This window comes from Pezoporus wallicus, unplaced genomic scaffold, assembly GCF_028554395.1.
Source record: "Pezoporus wallicus isolate ANWC-B61680 ecotype Strahan unplaced genomic scaffold, APGP_CSIRO_Pwel_v1 contig_4309, whole genome shotgun sequence".
Lineage (NCBI taxonomy): Eukaryota > Metazoa > Chordata > Aves > Psittaciformes > Psittacidae > Pezoporus > Pezoporus wallicus.
Window position 1 is genome coordinate 1,269,879 of NW_026638191.1, and position 12,031 is coordinate 1,281,909.

At 41.0% G+C, this 12,031-nt stretch overlaps 1 long non-coding RNA gene across 1 annotated transcript; it reads left to right on the forward strand.

The window, feature by feature from the left end:
* The first annotated feature begins 1,508 nt into the window (after window positions 1-1,508).
* Window positions 1,509-10,141, forward strand: LOC130599405 (uncharacterized). Its single transcript, XR_008972224.1, has 3 exons — window positions 1,509-1,791; window positions 4,542-4,589; window positions 9,909-10,141. It is a non-coding gene; the product is annotated as an uncharacterized LOC130599405 (long non-coding RNA).
* Window positions 10,142-12,031: the final 1,890 nt, after the last annotated feature.

Below are 12,031 nucleotides of genomic sequence, written 5' to 3' on the forward strand. Positions count from 1 at the left end.
TCTCACACCACCACACTGGCCGGGGCACAGGATTCAGTGATTCAGTGGACCAGGTACCAACTATAGGGTCTGGGACAGAAGACCTATGACAAATGTGAGGTGGCAGTCAGAAAACTGACTCTCATGCCCAGACCATGCAATCAGACAGAGCTGCACATGTGCTTTGTAGCATGGCCTCTGAGTTAGCTCAGTGAAGGCTACCTTCAATTGCAAAGCAAGGTGGCTGCATAGCTTGGAAGAGAACACAGAGAGAAAATTTTAGACAGAAAGGTATCAGTGGGATTTTGGCTACCAGCTCCCATGGGATCAGGATATCACCTGCCCAAGATTTCATCCTTCTCACTCTAAACGCAATCCACTGAAAGATGCTGCTGTTTCATCCCCTTTAGCTTTTAAATTATCCCATTCCCTTTAGTTATTTCACTTATTCAATTCTTCACTTAGGTTGTGCACACATGGGTGTGCTTGATAGATTCTCATAATGATCCTCTTAGGCACACTGCTCCTGTCACCATAGCAGGAATACCAAACAGATAAACATAAAAATGAGCAAGCAGATCCAGAGGCAAACACTGGCAAATTACTTGAGTGAGAAATTCCCATACCAAAACTCTTTCAAAGGTGGAATGGATCGTGACACTTACTAGTTAATCTTACACATAGCTGTTTCACATTAGGCCTATGCAGCTATTTCTGCAGATACCTTGGTTTTCACTGAATGTGTTTAGTCTTTTCTTGTTGGTAAATTCTCAGCCTGATAATCATCCTCCCCACTTGCTGCTAGCTTTCTCTATCCACATCAGCAGTACGTATATCAGATTTCCTTATTTCACACTGAAAACTAGCAAGCCTGGGACTTTAAAAGACCATTTGATTTTGTTTACAATCCTAGCATCCAAATACTCTATTGAAAACCTCAGTGTACGGGAACTCCTTACTGATCCAACCTGAAACGGGAGGGGGGTGGGAGGGTGGGGACTGAGGGAAGAATATTTAGCAGAAAATTAAAGTTTGAAAACTGCAGAAAACTGGTTTGGGAATTACAGTGAAGTTTATTTCTTACTGTTCCATTTAAAATCTTGGCTTTTTACTGATAAAAACTGGAAAAGGAAATTCTTTAACAGAAGAGTGGATGAAGATGATTCTATAGACAGCCAAATTGTTTTTGGTAAAACAATTAAAGCATATCGTTGTATTTTGTTATCCATCTGAACTGTACTGACAACGATACACGGATTATTCCTTTTCCTGTCCTGTCACCCCTGCACTATGGCCACAATGGCACTTACTCAAAAAGCTAAAATTTTACTAACGCCATTTCAAAACATGAATGACCTTCAGGGCTTTCTTTTACCTGAAAACACAGTGTGGCCCAAATTGCTACTGCTCTGAACTTTTCCTGTCAGATCCTCAGCACACAGATGGCCTGAGGAATAAGAGAGTGAACCAAAATGTTAATCCAACCCCTTTCAAACAGAGAGGGCTCTCTGTTACACATGCATCCAAACTTTACATACTTGGCCTAGCTTTACTCTTTCCTAAGCTGCTAAAACATCAAGTTTTATCTCTTTCTGTTGAAGTAGCAAAAGAGAGCCATCGGATGGAGGGCAGGGACCAATGGAAAGCTGAGGCTTGGAAGGAGACTTTCTGATGGATATTGTTTACAGCTTTCAGTGCAGTTTGGTTTCATCTCACTGGAGCAGGAAACAACCTCTGAGACAAATATCTCCTCACTGCTCTCCTGGCAACACAGTGACAGCACCAGAGCACTGAATAGAGGCCCAGGGAAAGGTAAGTCTAAAGGAGAATGCTCATCATAGCATACAATGTGTAATTACACCACTCTGGAAGACAGCAAATTTTTATGTTTGAGTAAAATGCATCATCAATAATCAACAGCTATAACTCTCCACTCACACTGTGCTATTGAATAACAATGATGCTCCACTGCAATAGGTCCAGCTCCCTTGGTTTTCACTGTCACTCTGAAATGCAATATATTAACATAAATTCTTCTGTTTATATAATTTTTCTGAGGGTGAATATATTTGCAGATTTTCCTCAATATGAAATTAACTCTACTTACGTTCTGTACTCAGGTTTCATACACAGGGTCTTCCCAAGTGCGACATCTTGGAACATTTACACATCAAAATAGCGAAAATAGGGCAAAAATTCTTATGAGCACTTGTCCTTTTTGTGTGAGATTTATCATTCTCATAAACCCAGGATTATTTCAAAGTTAGGAAATTTAAACCCTCCCTGTAGTTAGTACAAACTCATTTATTTGCTGATTTTCCAAAGTAGAGAATACCTTTTATTTAATCGATAAAAGACTCAAATCGTTAAAGCACAGCTAACATTGACTGCCATCAAGTGTCTGATGAACATAGACTTCTTGATTAAATCCTGGATTCAGTACTTCATATTAGAGAGCACCTTCTAAAATTCACATTTTGAATTCAGTATATTCATTTCTGCAGTGCTCCAGGCACAAAAATGTCTATAAAGCTGAATATTTAACTTTCACATCACTCCTACTTTTTTGGAACTTTAATATTTTTATCATTAATATCACACCAAATAGAAATTAAGAGACACAAGTCACGGTAAGTAGTTCAGTTAAAAGTGGTCGCACATAATCTTTGTTTAATATAAAATAGAACTTATTGAAGCATATGTATCCTATGTGCATAAAAGGAATATCATAAAAAAGATGCCCAAATAACATACATGTTTGTCGTGGTTTAAACCCAGTCAGGTAATTCATTCGCTCACTTCCCCCCCCTTTCTTGCCCTCCCCCTGCTCTCGGAGGGATGGAGAGGAGAATTGAAAAGAATGCAACTCCCACGGGTTGAGATAAGAACAGTTTAGTAACTAAGGTATAACACAAATCACTACTGCTACCACCAGTGATAATAATGATAAAGGAAATAACAAGGGAAGAGAATACAACACCTCAGCACCAGCTGACCGATAACTCGGCCCCCAAGCCCGACCAAGCTCCGACCGATACCTCCTCCAACCCTGCAGTCTCCCAGCCCTTCCGGCTCACTCCCAGTTACCTCCTGGGCATGACGTGCTGTGGTATGGAATACCTCTTTGGTCAGTTTGGGTCAGGTGTCCTGTCTCTGCTTCCTCCTGGCTTCCCCTCCCCCTGGCAGAGCATGAGGCTCACAAAGTCCTTGGCCAAACCAAAACATCCTTGTTATCAGCTCTGTTCCCGAGCTGAAATTCAAAACACTGCACTGCACCAGCTACCAAGAAGGAGAAAAATGACTGCTACTGCTGAACCCAGGACAATGTTCAAATAAATGCAAACCAGTTCTCATTTATTTGGCAATTTTCTGTCAGGAACATATATTCCCTGGGGTTTCTCAATTCTTATGCATTGGAACTCAGAGCTCAGGATGAGAAATTCTGAGCTGGTGGTTCCCAATCGTTCATCTATCTTTTTCATTCCACCACTTTAGGAAATGGATGGACTTAGTGCATGAGCAATACACTACCTGGAAATTCTCCAGAAGAAAATCTTGTTTTGATTGCTAGGGAAGAAGCTTTTATAGTTCATATAGTTACTCTGAGCAGTTACATAGCAATTTCCACCTGCAGGTCACCATAGAGGTTGACAGCTGATGGGTATCAATTTTCTCTATCCAAGTCTCCTTGTGATTGATTGCTTCATGCAGAAACTCCCTCAACACTAAGTACAATCACAGTTCAATACCGGGTGCAGAGACTTCCCTTTGAGCAATGCCCCCTTCCCGTGCTGAGCAGTTCCTGTGTCAGCAGCAAGAGGTGAGCCCCAGAGATCAGCACTCACAGAGCACCCCTTGTCAGGTCCTCAGTGCTCTGAACCAAGAGCTCAGCAAGGTCCCCAACACTTATCTGTGCTGCCTGCCTGACTGCCCCAGGTTTTACAAACATTATTTGTTTTTTACTTTTTCTGCTTAATGTATACATACACATAGTGCACATGAAATAAAAATTGCTCATCTGGGTGCCTCTGCTCTCATAATTCATAACTTGAATAACATTAGTGTCAAGTTTGCTTTTCGTGACCATTCATCCATATAAGAAGCTCACTAGCAATGAAAAGATGAGATCAGAATAGCAAATAAAAGGCTGAATCGGATTATTTTTGTTGTAATGACCCCGTGTAGTGGATTGAGTGGCCCAGCTTCCTTTGCAGAGCCTGTTGTCATACTACCAACCATTTTCTTGCTACACTTGCAGTGCAACTCCACCAAAGGAGTATTATCCCAGTCTGCTCCCATGGTCCCTTCCATGTCACGCTTGAAAGCTTTAAGGCTGCAATGCTATATTAAACTGTGTTACAAAATGTCACTGGTTGCAGAGTATTGGTAATCCCACCTACCCCAGTAGAGCAGGGTGAAAGATTCCAGCGTGAGCTGGGCCCTCAGTATGGCCTCTTGTACAATGATGTACACATTGTACAAAGCCATACGTATTATCTTGTCTCTAGGCTGAAACAAAAATATAATGCATCAAGAGAAATTAAGTCTTTTTTTCTTTAAAGGTGCGCATTCACTCTGTTAATTGAAGAGCAGACACTGGAAATAATCCAGTAATTGGTTCTTGCTGCAAATGATTTATTGGGCATTATAATAAACATAACAGCTCTTTCTACTTTCAGTCCACAGCTTTTCTCACCTAGCTGCTACTGCTAAGCTAATTGTCCTTGCTTGCAAATGTATTTGTGTTGTACAAGCCCTTCCATTAATGCTCTGAGATTAAACGTCATAAAATTCGATGTTTCAGTAGCAGATTTTTAGTAACACTTGAAAATGTAGTACCTGAATTACAGCAGTGGCTGCAATGGTGCACCTGTAAATATGATACCTTGCCCTGAAGACAGAGTCTGGAAGTTTTTATTGATCTTAAAAGCTTCCATGTGGTCTAAACTTAGTGTTATGATAGCTGTAGTAAATTCAGCAAAGAATTTCATAGCAAATCACTTCACCATCTACAGCTAGTACCAGAAAAAGACCACAGTATATATGGTTACCTAGACCAAGGTGAACTATAGTGCAGATACGAATGCACCCAGGTACCAGCTTTCATTTTTTGAATTGCTGCTCTTCAACTGAGCTACTTTGTACCCTCTTAAGAAAACAGAGGAGAGATGAAACAGTATCATATCACCAGGATGCATTTAGAAACTATCTCTGCGTCTGGAAAAATGCGGTGTTATCTGCCAAATTAAGCATGGCTCTGTCAAGGAGACAGTCGACTCCCAGCTGCTGGAGAAATGGAACACTTATATAGGAGATGAAAGAATGGTGAAAATATGTTTATTGTATTACCCAGGACCTTTTTCACTCATCTTTTCATGTGTTTTCATGAGGTCCTAGTAAACTATTATGAACTGGGGCACAGGGTGAAATCAGGAGCCCACCCAGCCCAGACCACAGTACCTCAGAGCAAAACATTAAAGAGGAGACTGAGTCTCCACTGGCCAATATTCCTTGCAGTACCTTGGTATGCAACCAGGTTGTTTTATTGAGGGTTACGATTACCATCTGCAGCAGAAGTCATAGTGCCCATCATAAACTGAAGGACCCGAGCCCTCACTGGGGACTCAGAGGCTGGCTAAACATACTGCTCCCCTAACCTGGTGCCTCCCTGAACTATCTCCCTTGCTCACTGCCTCTCTTGCTCACTGCCTGGCAAAGATGCTCCAGCCATTGTTTTCCAGCTTCTCTGGCACTTTTTTGTTGTGTTCTGTTGTTCAGATACAGGAGTATCTGTTCAGATACAAGTTACTGTTGGAAAGGAAAGAGTAAGAAAGTCACAAATACTATTACGAAACGGTAATTCTGTTAAGACCAATCGAAACATTCAGCATCACCAACCACAAGCCCCAACCAAACCTCTGCTGGAATACAACCCTGTTTCTCAGCCCAGAAAACAATATTTTTCATCAGCTGAATTAATTCATAGGAAGCATGAATGCAAATATGACATTAGGTAGGGAAGCAGATGTATTTGGTGACAACCTTACAGTGATGAGAATCGTATAACATAACATTTTATTTTCAACTGTTGTTCCAATAATTGCTTTCAGATATTGAAAACTGCTGGTTTGCACCAAGAAAATAAATAAATCTGGAAGACATGTTACCATATTGCCCTTTTCCCCCCTCATTTTTAGAATAGATTTGAGGGTTTAGATCATTCACAATGGGAATGAAATCCTTGCATCCCCCAAAAGCTACACATGTAGCAGCACCATTCAAGGTCACATATACACCCTGAGTGAATAAAATGCATTACCCTGACACTTGAGTTAATGCTAATAAAGACTCACCCCTTCAAGACCCTTGATATTCCCAAAAGAGGTACTAACTTTGGTCATTTTTCATTGCCTGAATCACACAGCTCAAATCACCTCTTCTTTCTTCTTCTCAGTCAATTATTAAAAAGAAAACAAACAACCCAAAGCTTGAAGCCATCTACCCCTAATCCCACTGATTATAATTCAGTTCCAGACTAGTGAATAAAAACCAATACAAGAACTAGAACAGGACAGAATGCTGGCCAGGAAAACTACAAATCTATGAAAAATGGCACTGTTCAACAGCTGTCCAGATTTAATTTTAGGATGAACAGCAGAACACATCACCTCTTGTTCTGCCTAGCATTGATTTACTACTTGCAGTACTAATTTAAATCATTTAATTTGCAGAACTTTTAGGTCCATCATCTGTTCCCACAGCTGAGTCAATACTGTGGCTCAGCTCACAGAAGAAATTGATCTGCAGGCCACCCTTTACAAGACAGATTAATTTTTGTCCATTGATTGATTGGCCTCTGTCCGCTACACATACTTATTTTGGACCATTTAAAGCTCATAAGGTTTTATATTGAGATTCATTGATTTCACAGAGTAATAAAATGATGAATGGGTGCTCAGCCAAGAGCAGAACACTGATGCAAGCTTGAGGGGAGAGACCCAAACAACCCCCACAGAGTGGAAAGTGCAGAGTTGCAATGCCCCCTTTGTTTCTGTTCAGATTTTCCCCAGGTGTTGGTGGTTCACTCTTCCAACCCATGCAGACTAAAGCAATACTTAGGGCAACATCAGGCTCTTTTAGCAGGTCTGTGCCTCAGGGTGTGCTCTGTTGCCTCCCAGCCTAATGTTCAGATAAAGATCTCCTGGTTTAAACACAGCTGGAAGGGCCAGCCTGTCCCTAGCTCCATCATCGAGGGTGACAATAGACACACCTTTTACAGTCTTTGCTTCTGTCTCTCTTATCATTTAGTGGGACATATTGAAGGTTTTGATCACTCTTTATGATCACACAAAATGCTTTAAAATCACACATCCTTCCTGGACATCAACTTAAGTATTATCATGATTGGGATATGATGTCATATACAAATGCAACACACAAAGGTTACAGAGGTAACAAAAATGTTTTCCTGATGAAATACCATATCTTTAAAAGCATTTTCATGTGAAGAAATTAAGACCTTTGCTGATGTTTGAGAAGGTTTTGTATTCATTATCTCCTATAATTTCCAGCTGACTGAAGAACTAATCTCACCATCCATTTTTGTGTAGTCAGCCCCATTGCAACACAGCTGGAAACACAATCCTGGTCTTTTACTCAGTGTTTTTTCCAGGTAGGGTTTAAGGTGTTAACAAAAACTCTAGCATATATAGCACTGGTAGTCACTGCAGGATACCAGTTGAGACTACCTCCCTTCTGCAGCTGCAGTTCAGTTTGCCAGTATGGCTGAAAGACTGTTTTCCAGAGGGAGAGCTTTGTTTGGATCTTGTATCTAAGTCTGTTGTATTGCATGTGCTCCAGCTTACAACGTTGAGATGTGTGAATTATGTCCAGTCTGGTCTTTGTGGCTTGGCAGCATTGTGTCGCACGAACTGAGATATGTAGCAACAATTATCCTCTCTTCAGCATTCCACAATATTTTATAGTAAAATATCTGGAAGCCTAGAAAATTAGCAGCATCACAATTAAATAATAAACATATGAAAGTGGAATCAACTGGCACGTGGGCACATGAAGTACATCAACCACAGCAAAATGATCCAGCTCACATTCCATTGGAATCTGCAGAATTCTTTTAGCTCAAGGGACACGAACCCAAACCTCTTTCTGATGGTTTTAGTGTCAGGATTTCTTTTCAGACAGTCTTTCAAGTACTTTGTATGCTCTCCACAGAAATCTCCCTGGAAGGAGATTTCTCACTATATATAGTTCTTATAAGCATGACTGACTCATGCAGGTCTCCACAACATGCTGCTTCAGTTTTATCTTGTTGCCATACCATATGTTTTTTTGAACTACCACTTCAGCCCACTCCAAATTCTATCAAACAGCTTCAAAGGAGATAAATGGCCAAGGAGGAAAGCACTTCTATTCTGCATGACACTTTGCAGATGAGCAGTAACTCTTTTTTGATTTCATTGCTATTCCTCTGATATCTACTTCAGGATAACTATCTGGTTCTTTATTTTCCTCTTCCATTAGAGACATATGTATACATTTTGCATTTAGGGATTTTGTCATGCTGGAAAACAAATCTCCCACTCAACATCATGCTGCTTGGAATGCATTTGAAATTGAACTTATTAACTGGCATATCTTTAGACTATAGCTGTTCCACTTAGACAATCTTTACAACTCCAACTGAACTATTAATTGATATTATTGCCTTCAAAGTTCCAGCTTTTTGTAGACACAAATACAAAGGAAAAATGCAGAAGATCCAGGATTAATTAATAGTAGCAGCAGGTTTTCATTTTCAGCCTGGCACTTGTAACATTTTAGGATAACTGTACCATACTGGCTGAGTGTCCCAAGAATATATGAGCTTATTTAGTATATTAACAATTACATTGTCTTTGTGTGCTCGGAAATTAGAATACTTTCTCAAACAGAGGCTCTACAATTATTATCAGGACTCCTGGGTCTGCCTCAGAACCTGCAGTTAGAATGTCTTAAACCCTGCCAAAATGTTTCTCAGCCTCTTCCTATTAAAAAAACAAAAAACAAAAACCAAAACACCAAGTCTCATGTCATGTGCAGCATCAGCATCATGATACCCATTTATAAGCAAGTACAAATAAATTTTCTGTTCTAATTTATCAGGTTTATTGTTACCCGTCTTGCTTGTTTGCTGGTTGCATGCATAGGAACATGTGTGTGCAATTTACAAACGTTTCACAGGCTGTGTTTTCATGTCTTGCAGAAACACAGTCACAACCAAAAGGCACTGAAGCCTGAGTGTTATTATGCTGTGAGCCAGCTACAAAGTAGAGACCTGGAAGTCCAGGAGTTCCACTGCTGCAGTGCCACTATGCAGACCCCCCGTTTGGATGTATGTGGGAAGGGAGCAAGAAGAGTTGAAGGCAGCTGCTGCTTCTTTCAACACTTCAGAGGGATTTCTGAATCCTACTGTATTTTATGCTTAGTCCTGCTTAGTTCTTTGTTCTTGAGGAAGCCAGAAGGTAGAGCTGGGACCCAGAGGGATTAGCCCAGCAGGTTGACCTCCTGGCTCTTGCCGCTGCTCACTCCAGAGGAACTCTTGCCCAGGGTAGCAGCCCAGCATTGCTGCCCCAGACAGGCTGTGACATACATAGGTATCCACTCTCCCTTTGGTGTGCTTGGGTAACTGGTGTCAAGCAGGAAGCGGTTTTGTCCTGACACTATAGTAATGCATTTACCCAGGTCTTTCCTGCTCTATTCCAGATCTGACAGCCTCTAGCTAGGTGGGGGAAAAGCTTTAGTTACACCTTTTATGATTCACACTAAAGCATCTATGATGCAACTAAAGCATCTAAAGTAACGAGAAGAATAAGACATATACCATCCAAGGAAGGAAAAAGAGTGGTATCTAAGCTGTACATTTCTAACAGGTAATCTGCTTCTCACCAGGGTGCTTGTCAAGTTTGAGAAACTGACACACACAGAACAGACCTGAAGCATCAGCCTGGCTCAAGGTCACGTTGCAAGCACCTTCATCCTTCAACAAATCAAATGGTAAAGATCTACCACCAGCAGGAAAATCCCCCTTTACAGGCTGGCAGCCAAAGGAGAGAATCTGGCGTTTCCACTGCAAAGCATGGAGCAGCACAGAACTCTGTAGGGACTATCCCTTTTGGCACAGGGAAAAAGGCGCTGGCCCTGTCAGAATCTTTGATGTAAGAAAGTCATAGGAAAGACTCATTTAACCCTTCCTCTTTATGAAACAGCAGTAAAAGAAAAGAATGGGGGATTTAGGTAAAACCAAGAAGGAGGTAGATAGTACTTATGGGTCACAAAAGAAGCTCCAAGATGGTCAAGACTTCCTTATTGCATATATGTGCTTTTAAATTAAGTTCATAGAATATATTATACATAATTTAGCATATAGACTCTAGTTGTGCACCAGGGTGTGTACAAATAGCTTAGTATCGTGCTGGGAACTGCCTGACGAAAATGGAGCAAAAGCAATATTGTGGTTCCCACCACAAGGCTCACAGAAAGCTATGCTCTTCCATCCTGGCTATGCCCCTTGGCCTCTCCAGTCCTGTGACTATAGCTCCCTACTTTAAAAGGAGGATATTTAATTATAGCTGGATATTTTAAGTTCAGGAGAGAGGAAGGAGGGAGAAGGAAACAATTTTAAAGATAAAACAATACCCTTTTGTTTATTTTTTCTTTTATATAGGAATTCTATTGCCCTGCTTTTATTTACTCTTACTCTAATTTAAAGGGACATCTCTATTTAAAACAAACAAGTAAAAAAGAATCTCTATGTACTACCAAAAGCTGAGAAAACAGAAAAAAACAGTGCTGATAAAAAAAGCAGTGACTAGTAAGACCTCAAAATACTGTTACAGATCAGGTAGCTGCCTGGGACTCAGGGATTCTGTGTTTTGCATCTACTTATACCACTCTTTTGCCACTGGGACTTCTGGAAGTTGTGGTAGTATCACCAGCCTATTTCCTGAATTGCTTGGAGACCATTGGATGAAAAGCAGAAAGAGAAGGAATATCATTAAAGGGGGGGGGTGTCTATCATTTTTCTTGTTCCCTTCCCCAGCTCCCACAACAGTATGATTTGGCAATAGGCAAATAGAGAGGATTATTCACCCTAAATCCCTCATTAGACAGAATAAATCATCAGCTGCAAGCCATATGATAAACCATGGCCCCTAGCACAAGAATTACCCTTGAGACAGATGAACGTTTCTGGTTGGAGATCCACTGCACACAGCCCGTTTCCCAGCAGGTTGGGTTGCATCCCGTCACTTAAGGCAGCAATGACTAGCATATAGTATGCAGAGAGCATCCTGGGAGAGCCTTCAGGCTTGCTCATGCCATGGGAAATAACGTATTGATGTTGAGGCTGACAGAAAAACACTGTAACATCTGTGGTGTTCTGTGGATTGGGTGCCGCTGATCACCGGTGTGGAATGAGTGGGGTGGGAAGGGCAAAACAAACAGTTTCCATGGAAAGCTCTCTTATTCCATGTCAAAGTGAAGAGCACATGAGTCCGTGCTGCTCCTCTGCATCAGTCCCAAAGTATCTGTCCTATACACATGCATATGTAGAAACACCTGCAATGGGGATGGAGATTTCCTTTTGGTAGGGTCTGCAGTTCAAATTTAATGTTTTCATTTGAAAACCGGTAAAGGAAATGTTTGTGCTATAGTATGGCCACGAGTGGAAATCATGCAGAACAGCTCACTGCTTTTTTCTTTTCTTTTTTCCTTGTTTTCTAATGCAATTACTGTAGTGCTGTAACTGGCTGTTTGAACCCTTCCTTAATCACTTCAGTAATATCCTGCAGCAGAAGTCATCCTGCTGAAATTCACAGAACTGTTTGTGGATTTGGATACTGCTTAATAAATAGCCTTAATAAATTACCTGAAGTCAGATAACTTTCCTAGTGGCAAAAATGTTTTCCCTGGGCACAGACCGGTAGTACTGGGGAGTTACAGGCTGGGGAATGTAACAGAAACTGTCTCACAAGCCTTGTTATATAGTTGCTAT